Genomic DNA, 21,729 nt, shown 5'->3' on the forward strand with positions numbered 1-21,729 from the left:
GTTTTAAAATACCATGCTTTTCAAACTTCAAACCACCATAACTTTGGTTCGGTAAACTTTTTTGAGCTTTAAGTAGCGTATGGTAGAGTAAGTATCGTAGAATTGTAAAATTTGCTACCGATAAATTAATTTTGAGTTTTTGCAAAATAGGGTCTCTTTTCCTGTAAATGGTCACTGGCGAGTAATGCGTTGAAATGTAGGATAAGAGGAATGAAAAATCTGATAAATATACAGGAATTTGTCTGCGTTCAAGTCAAATAGCAAGACTATCATAATGATATCAACAATGATATCTCAGATCGTCTTCAATATTAGAGATTCGAAATCAAGAAGGAGGTATGCGTTGCGCAGAGGTGTAATACTTGTTGCTTCTAGCATAGATGAAGGCGCATTGAAGCGGTTATTACCGCAGTGGAGTGCGCGCAACAGCGCGGCACGTTTGTTTCTCTCCGTCTCCAAGCGAAATACGAGTATGCGGGCACAATCATCAAGAAATGTTGCTGCCCAGAAAATGTTCAATTTAAATTTTATTTTAAGTAACTTCAAGTACTTGCAAGTAAATCAATTGTTCAGATTTGCATTAAGAACGTGCACTGTCCTGTTTAAACCGGAGAAAACTTCATCAAACAGACTTAAACCTCTTGGGCTGCGTGAGCCAGTCTTTGGAGATTGTTTTTAGGCACCTCTCTGGGCGTATCTCTGGGCTAATTATTTCAATTATCAGCCCGCAGATCGATTGGTAAACGAGAAATACCAGACGATCACCGTTGCCACGTTTTTTAAGCATAGAAAAATGCAAAATGTTGATGTGAACAGTTGCTCTGTTGAAAAAGACCTACGTTTAGAATTTGTGCAAGAAATATAAGAAGAGCATTCACGCTTCGAAGTGACAATCTGTATTACATCCATACCATTCATGGTATACGGACAAAAATGTTCTATGCGAGAGTAGGTTCATGCGTTGCCTACAAGAATAGAGAGGCCATAACTGCGTATTCTGTGACGTCACGCTAGTGGATGAAACTCGCGCGCGATTTAACATGTGTTCTTATGGGAGAACGCATGACACGTGTTCCTTTTGTGCTAATATATTTTCAGGGGTTTATCTGATGCAAAAATTCATAAGATCCTTCTTGAAAGAAGGTAAAATTTCACATAAGAAAACTGCCCAGTTCGTAAATTACATTGTCTGATAATTGAGGAAATTAAAGCCAAACACAACTGAATACCGAAAATCGACTAAGATTCAAACTCGCCGTTGATGCAACTTTTGCCGATCGACAGCGGATCTGATTGGTTAACACGGCGAGTACTCTACTAGTTTGACGTCACGAAACTGAGTAGTTACGGCCTCTCCGTCTCCATTCTCGTAGGCAATGGTTCATGATGCCATCTGCCATATGAAGGTGAGCTTTATAAGAGTAAAATTTCTGGAAAATTGTAGACATTTTTTTGAGGGAGAGGGGGGGGGAGGTATTGTAGGTCATTAGGAGTTCAAACCCCCTAAAACCTCCATGTTTCCCGCCCCTTCGTCCAAAGAAACATCGTCCATTGGCCAAGGCTAGGCCTCTGTCCGCATGTAATAGATTAGGATATGCGTATCCCTGATTGGCAGTCCCATGGTTCATTGTAAACGTTAAATTAGTATTTTAAATTTGGCAGCACATGTTAATAGAGAGAAGGAAATTTTATTTTTAAAAGTTACCTAATAAGACAGGCAATTGAAAAAATTGCCGAACCTAAAAAAAGGCAAAACTAGAGAACTTGAAAGCGTCGAAAACGAGAGACTGATATTTTATCGGTGAATAAACTGATATTCGATTATTCCAAGCCAGCATTCGTTGGCGTTAGAATAATTAAAATGATTGAAAAGTTATGTCGAACCGCCAAGTTTCGAGAATGTTTCAAGGTTCGTCGAGAGCATGTTTTGAGATTTTGCCGGAGATAATAAATTTTATTTAGCGCGCCACTCGAGATACTGCCTACGATTAGCGGAGGGATATTTCCAGACCGTTTGTTCAACATACGATATTATTTTCTTCGTGCCTGCTCTATCTAGGTTTCCAGTTTTCATTTGTCAAACTAGGTACGTTTAAATCCTTAACACAATCAACTTTGGTTTTTTACTTTAAAAATTGGGTATAGATTTTCAACCAGGTGTTAGAATGGCGCATAATTGAAACCAACTTCTTATGAATGCATCAACCTTACAACATTAACTTTTATGAGGATAACGTTAAAAAAATCCAAATTACTTAAACGAGGAGGTATAATTTTACAGGAGGTAAAATTTTTCGATGGAATTTTTTATCGAGGCTTTGGTTAAAAAGTAAAAGGGGCTGAATTTGGGTGATTGGGTCGCTTTTCGAAAGGAGAGGCAAACAGTTTCAAGTAGGGATATTCAGAGAGACGATTTGCTCGATTTTTTGCCTTGAAAGTTTGGCAACATTTCCGTTTAAATAAATTAATAGGGGGCATGCCCCCTGACCGCTTCGCAGTCCACCCCCCCCCCCCAAGGCGCTTCACGGCTTAAGCGTCATGCGTTACGCGTTACCATTATGATATTTTTATATTGAGTAAGATAAGCACTGAGACCTAACTGAGGCAACCTATTCAAATTGGTATCAATTTTTTTACACGAATTTAATTCGATAACACCTAGTGATGCCACATTTAAAATTTTCACCTCCGAGAATATGAAATATCAGAGCCCGGAGGAGTGGGAGAGGTGAAGGAGGGGCTGTCAAAGTATAGTTTGTGTGTGCGAATTGCAGATTCATTGATATGATGATCGCCGCAACACGAATCGCGGTTGCAACACGGTGACCATGTTGACGCATTGCTACCGGTGAAGTTGATGATTGGTATAGAGTGACCGCCGAGTGGGGAACCTGATACCATTGTCAAGGAGATCAATAATCACCTTTGTCAATGCCAATCTTTAGAGTTACCTGATACAGATAGTTAAAGTTGAGAAAAAAATACAGTTCTAGGTTTCGGTCTATTACGTTTGTGACTCATGAAGCTAACTTTAACCTACAGTAAAATCGTCGCTCCTCTGACGTGAGGACGTATCCCAATTGGACGTATTTCTGCCAAACGGAACTATGTGCATTAAGACATGAGCCCCGAGACCGATAAGGATATATGCATAACAGGGCCCACGTCATAATGCACAAAGTTCCGTTTGACAGAAATGCGTCCAATTACACATGAATCAGTGAGTTCGAAAACACACCAACTCGGGTTTTTTTCGATTTTCACTTTTCTACGGTTTAGTAACACTATGTATAGAAACATCTGCACGCAAAGGGAAATTTTGAAATTGCAATCGGAAATGCTCGAGACAGCGACGGGAAAAGGGAAAAATTGAAGTATTTCATTGGAAATACCAATTTTTGGCCATTTCAAGGAAAACGGGTGACCATCCGATTTTGTGGTTTTCTTTTTCCGGTTCAGTATGTCTTGTACCAACAAGTTATATAAATCTTCAAACGTTATTCAGGTCGAAAAATATAAAATTTTCATGGCAGACTGTGAAAAATCAGTATCTGAAAGTCGGTGAGAACGAAAGTACACCAACTCGGAAATTTTTAAACGCTTTAATTCTCTTTCATCAAACATTGTGTATCGATTTCAACTTGATGCTTTACAAAGACTCTGAGTACTTGTCCTTTGGCACCAAAAATGTTTTTCTTAAACTAACTTCTTAAACTAACGCTCCATAGTTGTAGGTGTTTCCTGAACAATTTTTTTTTCCGAGTGGGTGTGTTTTCGAACTCACTGATTCACATTAGCCGTGGAAAAAATAGAGCTACGCGAAGGACTTATATTGATTTAAAAGACATGAACAAAACAAAATGTGAATAAGTAAAACTTTTACATTTTAAAAAATCTTATCAATAAAAATTGAAATCTCTGTTAAAAACTAGTATTAGATACCTTATTATTAGGGGTAGCTTGCGAGATACGCTCTTACGTCAGAGGAGGGACGAAATGTCATCTCCTTACGCTGTAGGATTCCGACGAGGAGGAATGCTAGTGTATTTAGAGCTTCTGAATCCTTAAATAAACTCAGATTTTGTTTTATTTCTCACAGTTTTCCAGATAAAATATTTTGAGACAGCTCTTTACGCTGCTTTTTAAAGCGCTCGCGGTCACGAGGAGAGCGGGCGTTTAAAGTGATCCGCCAAAAAATGTTCTTCCTGGAAGACTGGAGGGCGATGAAAATGACCCGAGGTATTTTAGGATGCAACGGCTCTATATACTCCAGAATCACTCCACTACAGATATGAGAAATCACTGATGTTGTTTCTTGCAAGGCAACGAGAATAGTTTCCTAATCCATTTTCCCGGAAAAGTAGGCTTCCCCGGAAAACTAGCGGGCAGTAGGGAAAAACGGTCGCTATTCATAGACTGAAGGAATCAAAATATACTGACAAAACTTGATTTTCAGTTTTGGACTTTTCATACTTATTTACGCTCTAGAACCGCGATATGATTTCAGCTTTTCATGGGCGAAAATAGGGAAATTTAACAATCGGAGACCGAATGCTAACTTCATTGTGTGGTGCAACTTTAAAACTGAGAAAGAGTTTTGATGCTTTGGTTACGAAAGTAAAATTGTTTTAAATAATTTCAACAAAAGACACATATTTAATAAGAAAATCATCAATCAGATACAATGCTTTTTCAGTGGAAATAGCAGGACCGGATTAATGGGGTGGCCACATGGGCCGCGGCCCATGGCGGCAAATCTAGAGGGCAGCAAATTTTGCAATTTTTTCAAATGTAGGTGTAAAAAAATATCGGATTTAGAAAAAAAAATTACAAACGAGAAAAGGCAACAAAAGCTCTCATTTCCTGAGAGTGCAGTAATTTCTAATTTTGGCGTCTTTCAGTGATACAAGAGACAGCACCTTTAATTAGTCGAGTTGAGAGAGAAATCAAACACGCAATTTGGCCTGGAACGGTGCGGCGCAGAGAGCAATGATGACGAGGACTTGAGATGGAAAGGAGAAGCCATCGGCGCGGCGATCGGCATGTAACACATATCAGCGCCTACAAGACTGCACGAATACTTCACGCATTGCATCAAACACAGTGCGGTCATTGCGGTCAGCGTGAGACGGATAGCGCCTACAAGAATGCCTGAATACTTCACGCATTGCGCCAAACACAGTGCGGTCGGCGTGAAACGCATGGCGCCTACAAGACTGCGTGAATACTTCACGCATCGCGCCAAACACGGTGCGGTCTGCGCGGCGCGGCGCGGCGTTGCGGCGGAAGTTAGAATCATTAAACCACATTCATGTTTGTTCTTTCATAATTTTTTCGTTCATTTCTTATGAATAGAAGGCCTTGTCCACACAGAGATAGGTTTACAAAACTTAACTTTTGCTAGTAGTGTTGACAGGGCATCCCCAAAAAATGTGTTCAACACGAGTAAACGCGTCTTATGCACTCCTCCCCCTCTGGTACGTTCACTTGATGGTTTTATTGATGTTTCAATACGAATGAGAAGGGGGCGGCAAAATAGGCGGCCCATGGGCGGCAAGTAGGTAAATCCGGCCATGGGAAACAGAAAACGTTTAGTCAATAGAAAAGTGTTTCTTTTTCACACTTTTAGAAATATTTTTCGGTCATTGCTCTTATCCACAACGTAGCTGTGCAAAGCGTTTCAGATGGCCAACGAAGAGGAAAATGCCCTAATTCTGTGTGATCAAAATTAATCTACCTCGAACTAGCAATCGTACTCTAGATGTTTACAAACAAATCCGATGAACTGACCAGCGCAATGATGACGTGCACCGCTAAAATGACGAGGACAGTGACCCGTCTCGGCGAATTGGACTTCATTTTCCCATTAGAAACTACAACATTCTGGCTCACTTCAGAAATAACGTACGCACCATTAGTTTTCCTATGTACATAAGTATCTTTACCAATGACCTAGAAATTATAGTTTCTGATTGCAAAATGTAGTCCAATTCGTCGCTTCTCGACGTAAAAGCGTACCTCGATTCTCGCATGAGCCTCAAAAAGCATTGATTCATGGGTAAAACAGGGCTCACGTGGACAGTGAGATACGTCCTTACATTAGAGAGGCGACGAATAAATGAGTCTGTTGCGAGCTTTTGCTGGAGCGGGAGGAAGCATTGATTCTTATGAAAAAAAGGCATTTAAGAAATCATGCTATTTGTGTTTTGCTATTGGACTTATGTTATTTACAAACACTTATATTTGTTCTTTAGTATATTATGGATGCCGAGCCGTGTGATCGTATTAATTCTACGAAAAATTTTGAAGAGAAAACACGAGCGTCGTGATTCAATTCATTCCATGTCCAGAAACTCATTGACCGCATTCGAGCAAGAGGATTTTATCTATACGAGGCATATTGGATTGAAAAGGCACGATGGTATCCTTTGACGAAGCGGAGACAATAGCATCACTAAATAGAACTTTTTTAGCCGAATCCAATGGAATAGGAAAAAAGACGTCCAAAGTTTCAGTTTTGGAGTCTAAGGAGAATTTCCCATTCCAAATTTTGAAAATTTTCAGAAAATCGGTCTTTAAGAAAAAAAAAGGAGTTCGCTCAAGGGTATTTGATAAGAATTTCAAGATTCGCCTCCTTCACATCGATTGTATTCGTGTAAACATTTCTAAAGTTACACCATGAAAGTGTTAGAGTCAAAAAGCAAAAATGCTAGTTGGATTTACGATAGTGGGAAAAAATCAAGAATCCAATAGGCACGAATCCATTATTTTCCTTTCAGATAATCCGCGTAATAATATCGATTTTGACATTTGAAACTTTTAGGCCTAATCGCAGTATAGCTCCATGCTGAAACTGAAAGTCAGTTTTACTCAAAAACAATTGAATCAGTGAGTTCGAAAACCCACCAACTCGGAAAAAAAATGTTCAGGAAGCACCTAAAACTGCGCAGTGGGCGAAGAAGTTAGTTTAAGAAAAACCTTTTTGGTGCCAAAGAACAAGTACTCAGAGACTTTGTAAAGCACCAAGTTGAAATCGATACACCATGTTTGATGACAGAGAATTAAGCGTTTAAAAATTTCCGAGTTGGTGTGTTTCCGTTCTCACCGACTTTCAGATACTGATTTTTCATAGTCTGCCCTGAAAAATGTATATTTTTCGACCTGAACAACGCTTGAATATTTAGACAACTTAATTATTGGTACAAGGTATATTGAACCGAAAAAAGAAAACCGCAAAATCGGATGGTCACCCGTTTCCCTTGAAATGGCCAAAAATTGGTATTTCCAATGAAATACTTCGATTGTTCCCTGTTCCCGTCGTTGTTTCGAGCACTCCCGATTGCAATTTCGAAATTTCCTTTTGCGTGCAGATGCTTCTATCCATAAGTGTTATTAAACCGTAAAAAAGTGAAAATCGAAAAAAACACGAGTTGGTGTGTTTTCAAACTCACTGCTTCAATTCAGCATGCCGAAAAAAAGGTACTGGTTTTTGCGGTACTCTGAAAGTCGGGGCAAGAATGTATCATTGTACCTTTTCGATCCTACTTGACCCGTAAAGAATATTCCCCGCGCGAATATCCCCTTCGCGGAAACCATGATGATTTCCCTGAGCCCTCGGCAAGACGATGATGAAGATTTAGCAGACGATCATTGTCAATCGGCGCTCACTTAACCATCGAAAGCATTGTTCCGTTGGGCGTTATGGCGTTACGCCGCTCGAGACTCCCAGGGCCATGCCCAAGGCGCACGGCATGCCGTATCATGCTCGTAAACACGGAGACATAGAAATTCGGCGGAAGTTTGCATCACCGCGCTGAGCTGAGAGAGAGTCAATTTTTCATTATAACTGGTTGTTGCGAGCTCATTTTGTAGGTCAGGTAAGAACTTTAACCCTTCATCTCAACCAACTGTACAGTTTGAATTTTCCAGAAGATGCCCTCCACCCCCCCCCCCCCCTACCAAAAAAACCCCGAAACATCCGAACGTACACAAAGAAAAGAAACGAATCCGTCGCAAATAACAGCGAATCGACGACTTATTTTTTTCGTCCGGTCGGAAATGAAATTGTTATATTTCGAAACGTCCCGGTTTTTTATTCATGTTTTGTGCTGCTTTGCAGCCTTTCCCGGGATTAAGTTATAATTTTAGAGAGAAAAAAAAAAAACAAAAAAAACTTTTAACATGGGATACAATGTTCATGTTATTTGGATTTCTGGAGTTTTCGGATTATGTATCTGAAAACTTGAGGTCCAACTGCTGAAGTGCTGGTCTTACATTAGGGGTACTTTGGTACTTCGGTTGACCCCCCCCCCCCCCCCATCGCCAGATCTCGACTCCGTCAGGCACTTGAGATTTCAAGAGATTTGGGATTAACAATTTGAGATTCATTTGGAAATAAAAGGCAAAATAAATTTTTGAAAAATTTGACTTTTTCGGTTTAAATTGATATTATTATTATCTTGATTTTACTAGTTTTTCATTTCACTTTATTCCGTAGTAAATTTTCAAGGGCCACTCAGGCGCAATTGTGTTGCTTCTCTCTTCTACGAGGTTTATAGCCTCGCCGTAGCTGTCCTTCCTTCCCTGCCCTAACCTCTCCTCCCATCGGGAAGAGAGAAATTTCCTAAAGTACCTCTCAGCCCAGTCTAGATAACGCCGATACCCTCGTCACGCCCAGCCAATATTGGAATACGAGTGACTAATACTTGGGTGTTTATTATGCCGGGAATATTTTCAACCTACCGGATGAAAACAGGATGCTTTCGATAACACATAGCAAAAGGTGGGTATGAAAATATGTAAACATAACACTTGCATTCATCAATGAAATTCAAAATAAAATTATTATGCTTCTCTGTTTATGAAGTTGTTGATGTTACGTCTGAAAATAGTTTCGCCAAACGTAGTCACGAGATTCAGCCGTTCATCGTCCATGAAAGACGACTTTAGATGATGAAAATACAAGATATTCCGCGGAAACTTGGACCTGAGTTTTGGTAGAATAGTTAAGCTATCACGCATATGTGTTGAAGGAATGAACCAAAGCTCAAATCGACGGTGGAACGGCAAAAATTGTATAGATCGGTCAGGGACCAGTTCTATAGGACCCTGGACTCCCGTAAGAGTCAATGTAAAAATTCGTGAGCAGGTACTAGTGCTGCTATCTCGCGTAGGATCCTCGCAACTCACTGCTGTTATCAGTTGTTGGACTTCATTAAAATCCGTAGGATCGCGTATAACTGCAAAAAATCGAATTTTTCACCGTACCATTACATGCCGCGAGCCTTTCCTTGTCATAAGGGGTCGAAAAACGCCAAAAATATACTTATTTTTCAAGAATTCAGCCGCCTTATGTGTTATTTTTCAATCTCCGGCTTAACCGCACTTTTGGAGCGGGCGATGGATGAGTCGAGGTTCGGGGGGAAGGATCCTCTGAGTTGACTAGGATCCTACGCGAGAATGCGCTGCAATCACCCGCTCACAACAGAACGGCGTCCTATAGAACTCGTCCCTGGATCGGTCGTGGTGTTTCGAAATCATCGCTCCAATTTTATTTTTTAATAAGAGACTAAACCAACATCATGGCTTGAAGTTTTCACAGAATATTCATTATGAGAAGAAAAATCACTGAAATTTAAAAGAAAATGACGTTGAGTAGTTTTCTGTGTAGAACGTAACGTATGATAGGAAATCCAAATCTGAAACACGGCAAACCGAGATACGCATTTCTGCAGTTTCACCATCGATATGCGTTCATTTGAATTTTCTAAAGAGATGGCAATCGTGATGTCGAGTTTTTCAGGACATTCCGCGACCCAATGGTTCAATTTGAAACTTTTGAAAAAATATAACAGGCAAGCAGAAGCGTGGCCAAAAGGACCCAGGGGTTTTGTACCCCCTCTCCCCCAATTGGAAAATCCTCCCCTCAAAGAATAACAATATCGTAATTTTCAGGAATTTTTACCTTTGAATCCTCCCCGGAAAAATTTTTGACCGTAAAACGTCATCTCTCACTGAAAATTTCTGGCTACGCCATTGCGCGAGTAAGTCCCAAACAGCATCACACCATCTCACTCGTCCATTTTCTTTAATAATCGGTAAGTGCTTTATATCCCACTTGGGATCGAACAACTTCGCGATACGGACATTGTGTCGCGTCTTGAACGGCGGGGGTCTGGTAAGATTTCTTGTGGTATGGTGTTGGAATGTTCGATTGATTTTTAGCTTACGTCAATCGATTAGGCGCAAAACCTGCTTATCGAAATTCCGCAGACATTGTAGCGCACGACCAGGCACTGACAGGCGCGGGTGAGTGCAGCAAAGTAATGTGCGAATTTGTCTGTTGCTCATGCTGAAACCGCCTCAAGTAGTGGCGTTTCCTCACTTTAAAATTAGAGGTAGAATTGTCACGAAAAAGGTACACAGATCATGCTTCTGGGTGTTTTACCTTCAACGGGTCGCTGAACTTTGTGTTTTTTAAGATAACTTGGTGATTTATTGCGTATTTTTGGACTCAAAATCCTGGCGCCCACTTTTGAAAGTTCAAATACCCAAAGGTATTCCAAAAGTGCCGAAATGGCGGGAAAACGATGGGCGTGGTGTATTATGCTGCCGTGCTAAGGAAGAACGCCGTATGAGCCTTCAGACGTTGCCAAATTTCCTTCGATAAAAACTTAATTTACTAGGAAAATTGCGTGCATATTGTTTTCCAAAATTTTCAGACAATTTTGCACGCACTTTAATCTAAAACATCTGAAAATTTCAAAGGAAAACGTGCACGAATGTCGTCAAGAATACATGTTTTATCAAGGGAAATTTGGCAACTCTCGAATGTTCATACGGCGCTTTTCCTTAGTACGGCAGTATGACAGTCAAATCGCTATCTTCTCTCATTTTCCTCTGATGTTCGTTAAAATAAAACGTACTTAAATGTAAAATTCCCCCTTATTTGTAGAATATTCTCCCTTAGTCCTGTGGTGTAGTGGATGTGGCGCTGGCCCTATGACGAAGAGGTCCCGGCCAGGTGATCTGAGTTTGATGGTCTCAGGCAACGGTCACCTGGGGTTGGGGTAATAAGCGTGGAATTAGCCAATAGGCTATTTGAAATTGGTAAAAAAAAAAAAAAAAAAAAAAAAAAAAAATGTCCAGGACAGCTGCCCAGTCCAACTAATAGGATCGCGATGTTTCCTATGTCTTCTCTATCACTTTGTCTATCAATTTCAATAAGCAGCCCGCTGAAGAGCAAGGCCTCCTTGGATGGGTCGACATCCTGCGCACAGCTCCTGGGCCACCAAAGTTTTTTCCGGGTCCTCGCCAGGGTTGCCAGACTGAGCCATTGGCCATCCATTCCCAAATAGACTCACCATCTATGGTAAGCTCAAGTTGGCAGCCTTGTTCGTGGGAGAGGTAACCTGGGAGGACGCCGCGCCCGACCGTTTTTAGTGTGAGTCGTGACACGCGACTCGCATTTCAACAACCAACAGGAATCAATGCAGCGTTGCTAGATTTTAATATTGCGTGGTGTGTAAAAGTTGAGGAAGCCGGTGTTGGTCTACTCTAAAGAGTTAGTTAGTTAGTATAATTTTAAGACATACAGCGTCTCAGGCTATAAACGTCTTTACAGATAATTTTGAAAATGGGAGTATAAACGAAAATTTAGATTTTTAAATTAAGAGAGGTGAAGAGTTTTAGAATGTTGGTGGTAATATTGGGTTCATCGCATGTAAGTGGGTTTGTATTTCTCTTGATTGTAGGGGAGTAGATCTGTGATTGGAGATATCGGAGGGCAGAGCAGTCCATAAGTATGTGTTTAACGTATCTTGTTTATGTATTCATTAGCTTACTCATTATTCATGCTTTTTTTCTGTAAAGAATGTAGAAGAATGTCCTCCATACGCTTGCGAACACACAACGTATATTAGTAAGCCTCAAATCGGGATCGAGCACATGACACGAGAGCGCATAACCGCCAATTTTTTTTATTTTTTTTTAAAAAAATACATAGTAATTCATAATTTTGATAGTAAATGAAACCTATTACAAAATATAATTTGTTCAAAATAATGAGGTGTGGTTGGTTTCGAACAGAATTCGTTTTAACGAAAGCTTTGCAGAATAATTTGCCTGAAACATTCAATTATAAGCTTCTCAACATCGACTTCAAGTTTTATGAAGGTCTATCTTCCGATGTTTAGCTTGTTATTCCGCGAAATCACAAAACTGCACTAGAAAAAAGAGGCCTGCTTTTGCTATTAGGAACTAAAATTTCTTGCTCATCTCTAAAAACACTTATGTGCATAGGGGAACCGATGGCACGTACGTTTTTACTGAACTGAGCCAGAAATTGTAATTCTTAATTTCAAAATGTAGACCATGTATAAATTACCGTCAAGAAGAAATTCTTGAAGAACAAAGGTGGTGAGTCGCACCAGTCAACAAACGCAAGTTGTTGATCATACAACCAGAGGCGAGGTGATGTCAAGACTATATTCTGCATTACGCAGAGTACTTTCACCGCAGGAAAAATCAGGAAGAATCTCTTATGGAGCAGTTTCCCTTTTGGAGTTATGCTGTTTGTCGCAACACTGATTACTTTCTATCAGAAATCAACTGTAAACGCGTTTTGGGCCTCGTCTACGAAAGCTGTAAAACATTTTTCATGACTCTAGAAAAAAAGGCGCGTAGATATACAGAGAAAATATTAGCTTATATTGGGCAAGGACAGACACTTGCCTGATTCAAGAAATTTTATTCTTGATTCAGGAGGAAATTTGGTGGACCGTAAATCAAGTCTGCCTTCCAGTATGTATGATAACTTTTTCATATACTGAAAACTTCAGATACGCAATATGTGTACAATACCACCCTTTTTTGTGTGTCTGCGTTTCGAGTCTAAAATACAGAAAAACGATGGAAATTTGGCGTGTAGTATCGGCTGTAAATGGATTCAATGTTCTCTTTGGTAGTAGAGGCACGGCACGATGAATCCTTCTGCCGTGATAGCGAAGAGAGCAGTAAGTGCATGCTGGGATGAACCTCGAGACCCATTAAAGCATGTGCTAACCATGGTTCATACACAAATGCACTTATGCTCTCTTCGCTATCGCAACAGCCTTGGCCTCTACATCGGAAAGGAAGTAGCAAATCTGACACTCACAGCCTCAACAGTCTACACTTCAGATAGGCATAGTGTTCGGAAACATCTCTAATGTTTTAGCTAACACTAATCTTTAAAGGTACCAGGTTGCAATTTTTCTCTGTCAAATTTGGAAAATTCATCATAAAATTGCCCGTAATATTTTGAATTCCTCTCGCAAAACAACGGGCATTACCCTTGTAACAAGGATTTACGTTAAAATGCACTTGTTAGGCGGCGAAAACACCCCACTTAATTATTTGGAACTCTTGATGACTTTTTAAATTTATGTTTTTTGGGAGCTTTCTGGGTTTTATAGGTTTTAACGGGAAAAAGTATTAATTAAAACTACTTTTCCTTTTAAATTTCTTAAAATTTTTCCGCAAATTTTAAGTTAAAAAAATATAGCTCAATAGAGTTTGCTCTAACGTATTTTTGCTTAAATTTCTTCTTTTTTACATTTTACTCAACAAAATGCTTCAAAAAGGTTCTCTAAAACTTACATTTTAACCAGTTCCTTTAAAAAACTGTATTCTTAAAATTGATGAGTTATTTAAAAGATTGTGTTATCAACAGTTGCTACTAAGGTATGTGAATGTGAGTATACCGATTTTACCCACGGACGGAGAGCGAAGACAAACATTAGTCTTTTGCTCTTAAACAATCTGGTAGTACAAACATCCTTTAAATTAAAGCCGATGTATTCACACACTTAATACTACAGCAGGTAAACGTCGAGAGGGCCAGCATAGCCGCAGAGCGTATAACGCCTTCAATTTTTCTACATGCAACGCGCACATCCATTGAACACGAATAGTTGCATCCAGGCGCCTGCCAGCATATAAACATTCATCAGCGGCGAAATGGTGAAATTAACGCAGAATCAGTTTGACTTCTATGACTAAAAACAATACGAAATCCTCTAATCTAACAGATTCGATAGATTTAAGCAAGTGGAAGGACTCCCTGCAAACTGTAGAAAAAATGACACCTGTATTAATCCGTGAAGTAGGTAAATCGCTCAAAAATGATTTTGCAAAAGCGTATCGATGCGCTCACGAAGTAAGTAAGTATGTGTAAGATAAGAGCCTGATCACAATAATTTTTTAAATATTTCATATCATCTGTACATGTCAGGTTTCCCCTAGAGATAATATAAAATACCGATTATAATGGGGTTTTCGAAACGCTAAAATTAAGTTACGTGCACTCATAGTTAGCTATCAAATTAAATCATGCGCTACGCACTATCGTGCAAGAACCCCCACGAGTTTTAAAGTTCACATTGTGATGATCATACGGCGGTATTGTTGAGAAATGCTTCAAATGCCATATGCTAAAACTCACAACGTAGAGTCTGTGCATTCGCGACATCGTTCCTGCGTATTTTAAGGACCAGATTCTCTAGATGCACAATCCGCAATTAATTTGATACGCTCGATCGCATCAAACCAAGGTAACTAACATCGCTGACGAGGGCAAGGGAAGAGGGGCAGGGGGGGTAAGAGTAGAGGTTCTTGTGATGAAAAGATCGTAGGCGTTGTTCATCACAAAATGAATGAATTGGCTGATGCAAAAACGTAATAAGTAAATTTTCTGATGTGTTCCAAGCCTCACAAGGAATGCTTATATTCTAGAGCTCTTCACACATTGAATAAAATCGGTTTTAACATTGAATAACGATCAACACTCTCACACCAACACCGCTCGGTCAAGCGGACCAAACTCGCATGGAAATGAGAGGTGGGGGAAAGCCACTAGAATTGGTTATATTATGAGCACGGCAAGGAGGCAACTACGTAATAAATAGATTGATCTTGTATTTTCTTCTTAATTTAGTTCTCTGCTAGGGCAGGAATATAGGTGATTGTTGTTTACAGTTGGGGCATTATATGCAAAAAATGGCCTTCGTCCAATATCGCCGCAAACATCGTGAAAATTCTCGCATACCATGCAATGTACTTAATGCTCGTTGGTGCGGGAGTGTTAAATATGGTCCTTGAAGGTTGAATTAATAATTAATTTGAACGTTTTGAAACCTTATTTTGGGCATTTTCAAAGGAGCATTTTTAACGGAAAAATCGTGATATTTTGAAATTAAATTAAGATTTTTTTACAATTTTTTGGCGATAAAATCACTAGGATTATCAAAATAAATGATTGTGCGTGAAAATTATTTCCTAAGCTCTATACTTCGCAAATTTCCTGATTGCTCAAAAAATGTTATGTGATTTAAAGCAGCATGTAGAATATAGGTCCCATATGGACCCATAGGTTACAAGACGGTGACGATGCCCAACGTATTCTTCATCACTTTAAAAACAGGGATGATTCAGTTGCGCTGGTCACAGAATCGTAGTTTGATGCTCGGTTCATGTAGATTAGCTAGAAATAATAAGATCTGTATATACAGCAACTCCCTACGTTCAATATTAACCAAGATATCGCGCTTTTAAAAATTCGGTTTATGACGTCATCCACCGCGGTAGTGACACCCTTGGTTTCTTCCACCTTGTTTTCATCCAGGTTCTACGTTGAGTAAGCAGTGCACTGTAGTCTCACTGATTGTTGAAAGCAAGTTGGAAGAAACCAAGGGTGTACCATCGGGAGTTGCCCGATTCCCTCCCGGAGTTGGGGGTTCCGATTCCCTCCCAGGATCGGCATGGCCCGATTCCCTCCCGACGACATAAATGAAGTGAAAAAATCATAATAGGGAAATGACAACGTTGCTTACCTTTATGAGTGTGTGTCCGAAAAGCGATGTACAAAAAAATCCTTGGAGTGTAAAGGGTTCCTCGTCAACAAATAAAAATTAGTGAAATTTCAGATGAATGTGTTCGGTGAGTTTATATAAGAAACGCAAAATAGGAAATCACGCAGGGCTTTTTTGAATTTTTCCTTCGATGCGGGATTAACCGAATTTAATATGTCTATTTGTGTTTGCATGGAATATTTGTTTTTTTTTTTTACCTGAGACCTGACCGTGTTCTTGGTTTTTTCAGCTCTTGCACTTTTCATTAACGCAGCACCACCTTCTCACTCCACCCTTCAGTTCTTTGTGAAAACAAAATTTATAATTTTCAACTACTAACAAATCTTTGCTTTTTTCACTTTTAATTTTCTCAAAAGAAACGGCCATGGTGAGATACGCGAGAACACTGATTCCTAGTTGCGCAATGACGATACGCCCGTACCATCGCGGTGGATGACGTCATAAGCCGAATGTTTCAAAGCGCGACATCTCGGTCAATATTGAACGTAGAGAGTTGCTGTTTATACAGATCTTATTATTTTTAGCTAATCTACATGAACCGAGCATCAAAACACGATTCTGTGACCAGCGCAACTATACCCAATTGTAAGAATCAAACTATCCGATATTGAAGTCTTCGTTCCTTGAAAAATGCGAGAGGAAGAGCCACTAAGCGACAACCTGGCCGTGTGAAAAGCGAGCAGTTTGCGCAGGTGACAGCTTCAAACTCCGTTCTAGATCCATCTTGAAGATAAAAAAACAATTAAGCCGCTTCAGTCGCTACTGAAGTTATAAGTTATGAGTAAAGAACCAGAGGTGTTATCTTCCACTCTCCACTGAAAAACAAGAGCGATTAGGGCACGCCGAAAATTTCACTCGACGCTCTTAAAACCTACTTTAAACGAGCTCCGCTTGATCGTCAATTAATGGGCTGTTTTTTAGCATGAATATGTGAGAATTCTTCAATATCTTTCAAATGAAAACCGTTGAAAACAGAGCTAAGGAGCTTGGAGAGTTGCCTGTAATGCCACGGTTTGATTTGGTTTAATTCTTGATATGGTTTCCGCAACCCGATAGTTCAATACGGTGGCGTGAGCCAAATAGTGAGGCCGATATAGAAATACAGAGGCCGTGTGTATTTTTGTTGTGTGTATTTTTTTAGATTTGCGTGAAAATTTGGACATATTTTAAAAGTTTGGTAACACAAGGCCGAAACACAAATGGAGCTTGTGATACTTTGACCGTAAGGTGACAACCTTAGCATTATCAAGAAGTTAAAAAAAATAATAAAGCTTCAAACGTAAGGGAACAATACAATTTTTTTTACAGAATCTGTGAGAAAATGAGACTAAATCCCAGATTTTTATGGGATGTTCCTCCAAAAATCATGAAAAATAAAATAGTATTTTTTGACCGGGGAACTTGAAAATTAGACATTTTCGACACCATTTTTAATCCTGTCTTCGTGTACTTGGAGCGTAGTCAAATGAAGTTGTTTCGCGGTCGCTGAGTATCACCTCAGACAGGATCACCAGCGGTGCCGTGTCACGTTGCGTTGTGTTAAGAAGCCAAGAAAGGAGCAGTTGACAAAGGAAGGTGGGTGAAAAGACGCAAAGTCTAGTCTCTGGAGCGATGATGAATGGGAGTTGAGGTTGATGTCACCGGCGAAAGACGGAAAATGTCGCACGAGGCGCGTGCTTTGCGATACATCGATTGATCTGCCATCCAAACCTATGGAAAGGGATCGATAGACAGGGTCTTTGCAGCGAACAACCTAATAATCGATTCATTTTCGCAGCTTCAAATGGCAGATCAATCGATATATCGCAAAGCACGCCACGCATCTGGAAACGTCGCACGAGGCGAGGTGACGGTGCGGTTTGAGCCCTCCGCGAGTCATAGCACGCGCGAAGCGCCAAGATGTTATTATTGCATTGAATAGACAGAGCTGAATTGAAGCACTTCCTCAGTACTGCCATGTTCAAGAAGAACAACGTATGAACATTGGAATGTTGTCAAAGTTTCAGGGCCAGTCGCAAGGGGCTTTAAAAGTAAGGGGTGCCAGCCGCAGGGGCGTCAAATTTTTCGAGTTAGACCGGTCCGTTTTGGTAGGGGACAAACCGGTCCAAATCCAAAATCACTGTAAAGTCGACCGATGACCTACCGGGATTTTTTCGGTGTTCCCGCCTGCCTATCCGGCCCTAAGTAAATTTTAGTCTTGCGAGGAAATATGTAAGGTATTTTCCTATGATGTTTGCTGGTTCTCTCCTGATCACACGAAAAACTCAGCAAAATCGAGACACAAAATGCACAATCATATCTTCTTAAAGAATTGAATCGTTCTAGTAAATTTTGATACATTGAAATGGTTGAAAAAAAAATTACCAATTGCTAGATTATTGGTTATTTACTCGTATGATCATTTCCAGCTTTTTCATAGGTCTCGTTTTCATATGAAAAAAAGTGAAGTTGATTTAACATTCTGGACGTAACGAAAGTGTGCGAGAACTTAAAAAATGCTGAATTACCCGCCACAGTAATTATTTCAGCAATGCCAAGTCGAAAACTAACTGCTGTGGCGGGTAATGCAGCATTTTATAAGTTCTCGCACACATTTTTTTTCTTTCTTTTTTTTCGGTGATAAGACCAACTGTGCTGTTTTAGCTGTTCAGTGTTTTCATCCAGATGAAATTAGACGAATTTTGAAGGGAACCCGATTTCGATTTGAGATTTACGGCTCTCTTCGCTTTCACGGCAGTACAGAAAATCTAGGTATCTCGGAATCTAGTTACTAAGATTCTTTTTTTTCCCTCCCGTGATGTGGGCGGTCGCGTTTCTAAAAATATGTATCACCTTTCAGGAACGGACGCAACTCGTGCTGCTCGTGTGAGGCGGACGATGATGAAGCTCGTTGTAAACTTGGTTTGTAACTTAATTAGTTATTAGTTATTCCCGGATGAATCGGGCGAGGAACAATGGCGGCGTCGCTTGGGCGATGGGCGATGGCGCGTGACCTGCCGCCACAATCGCCCTCCCGGCTCAACTTGACAATCCACTTTGTCTCCCGTATCTTCATTTTCACCGAGACGAAAGCTCCAACAGAGGGGGCTCCTATGACGAAAGCTTCCATGATGAGAGCTTTGAGACTTCTGACAAGAGCGTTTCGTCACCAAAATGGACTGATTTTTGACCGCCACGAGAGACCGTCCATGAGGCCGTATTCGAAGTCGTTCCTGCATGCTGCCGTGCTAAGGAAAATTGCCGTATGAGCCTTCAGAAGTTGCCAAATTTCCTTTGTTAAAAGACGAATTTCCTGGTAAACTTATGAATATTTGTTTCCTAATGATTTAAAAAATTTTGTTCGTAATTGTACCTAAAGTTCTTTCAAGGAAAAATATTCATAACTTTCCCCAAAAATAACTGTTTTATCGAAGAAAATTTGGCAACTCCCGAATGTTTATACGGCGTTATTCCTTAGCACGGGAGTATAGTCTCCGAGTATCTATACAGGGTGATTCAGGGTTTAACGGCCAGACTGCAGGAGCCGAAACACTCCCAAACCCCCTCTTCAAATTGAGATTTTGATTTTTTTAGATCATTTATGAATTCAGGGTATAAAAGTATAGGGGAGTACAAATTTTTCATGAGATTTGGTTCAGAACCGTGGTCAAAATTTAGGGAAAACTATTTACTTTCCGATTTTTTTTTTGGGGGGGGGGGGCGACATAGCTCCAACTGGAGGTACTTTTGGAAAAAGCTTCATGTAACAAAAAAGTCATATTTTGACCCATAGAACACGCTCTTGCAGTCTGATCGTTTAACCCCTGATCATCCTGTATAGGGAGAGCACGGACACGTTGGTAATTTTAAAGATAGGTCATGGAGCTTTTAAAGCCCAAAAAAGCAGCCAACCTATGAATTCAAATTATCCAGAACGATTTACTACTACAATGGAGCTCTTGCATGTGTCAGTAATTAGCGGTTTAAGCCAGGGCCGGATTTACTTACTTGCCGCCCATGGGCCGCCTCTATTTTGCCGCCCCCTTCTCATTCTTTTTGAAACATCAATAAAAACCCTCAAGTGAACGTGCCGGAGGAGGAGGGGTGCATAAGACGCGTTTACGTGCTCGTGTTAAATACATTTTTTGCGAAAGCCCCGTCAACACTACTAGCAAAATTTCACGGAACTTTGCTTCTCTATTTCTAAGAAATGAACCAAAAAATTATGAAAGAACAAACATAAATGTTGTATAACAATTTTAACTTCCGCCGCTGCCCACACTGATCGCATTGTGTTTGGCGCAACGCCTGAAGTATTCCTGCAGTCTTGTAGGCGCTAAGCGTTTCACGCCAACCGCTCCTGACCGCACTGTGTTTGCTGCAATGGGTGAAGTATTCATGCAGTCTTGTAGGCGCTAATAAGTGTTACATGCCGACCGCCGCGCCGAGGGCTTGTCCTTTTCATCTCAAGTCCTCGTCATCATTCCTCTCTGCGCTAAGCTCCAGGCGAAATTGCGTGTTTAGTTTCTCTCTTAACTCGACTAATTAAAGGTGCTGTCTCTTGTATCGCCGAAAAATGACAAAATTAGAAATTACTATACTCTCAGGAAAGAGAGATTTTCCCCCTTTTCTCAATGATAATTTTTTTTTCCTGAATCCGATTTTTTTCATACCTACATTCAAAAAAATGCAATATTTGCCACCATTGGCCACGGCCCATGTGGCCACCCCCTTAATCCGGCCCTTAACCCGGCCTTAAACTTTAAGCACTGATGCCTATGTAAAATCTCGCGAGAAACACTATGCTACCACTGGTTTTCTCTGAAATCAACTCCAAAGCTCATAAAAAGCTCTCAAAGTTGACGCCAATATGTAGGGGATATCCCACGATACCCTGAGAGTCCACCCCAATATCAAGACAAACTCTCGAAGCAAAGATACAGAGCTAATACTAGGGGGAATTATTGGAGCAATTGGAGCATTAGGTACGGTGAAATCGAACGATTTTATCACGACGAGTTAGCACTCGTTGTCACACAAGTGACATTTCATTCTGCGTAGCGTAGGAAATTGCTAATTAGAGATATCAATTTTTTTTCATAGTGCAATGAGAAGTCGCGGAGGAAACGATTTTCTTGTGAGGATGAAACCAATATTCCTCCGAGTGTATAATTTTAATGGACTGGTTCCCATTAATTGCAACACCTTCTGATATAAACTAGCAATATCGGCGAGAACTTGAATGTATTTTATCGTTCGTTGACACTGCGCGGCGGAACGGTAGGATCACACTCATCCGAAAAACTGCTCATACTCAGCGTCTGATATTAATGACAATTTAACGATCCTTTCTGAAATTTTACATCTGTGGATGCTGCAGCTGACTGCGCGGCACGTCGGCTAAAAATCGGTCAGATTTCAATGCCGTACATGGAAAAGTCCTCTGTTTGTGCCCTGTTCGCTTGACTCAGTCATCAAGCCAATCATCTTTTTTTCGAGGTCCGAATGCAAACTAGTAACGGTGTGAATGTTCCTTTTCTAGCAGCCGCTGCTAATGAAGTATTCTTATACACCAACGCGCGATGAAACGGTTGTGAAACTGGTCCGAAGGAATTTCGTCGTCTCTCTGACGTAAATGGGCATAAACCAGTGGGCCCTGTTCTCCATATGACTCTCTAATTTCTGGGGCCCATGTAGACATCGAGATACGCGCTTACGTCCGAAGAGCGACGATTTAAGGCCGACGCCACGCCGAGAAAGACCAAATAAACAGCCATTTATTTAATGGATACAGTTCATAGAATCCTAAGCTGTCCTGTGGGTTGATTATTGAAATTGATAG

The 21,729-nt window shown here is 40.4% G+C and overlaps 1 protein-coding gene across 1 annotated transcript in view; it reads right to left on the minus strand.

The window, feature by feature from the left end:
• The window catches only part of LOC109031559 (uncharacterized), a 33,589-nt gene that overhangs the window by 4,041 nt on the left and 7,819 nt on the right, over window positions 1–21,729 (minus strand). The window lies entirely within an intron of this gene.

The sequence above is a fragment of the Bemisia tabaci genome, chromosome 4, assembly GCF_918797505.1.
Source record: "Bemisia tabaci chromosome 4, PGI_BMITA_v3".
Lineage (NCBI taxonomy): Eukaryota > Metazoa > Arthropoda > Insecta > Hemiptera > Aleyrodidae > Bemisia > Bemisia tabaci.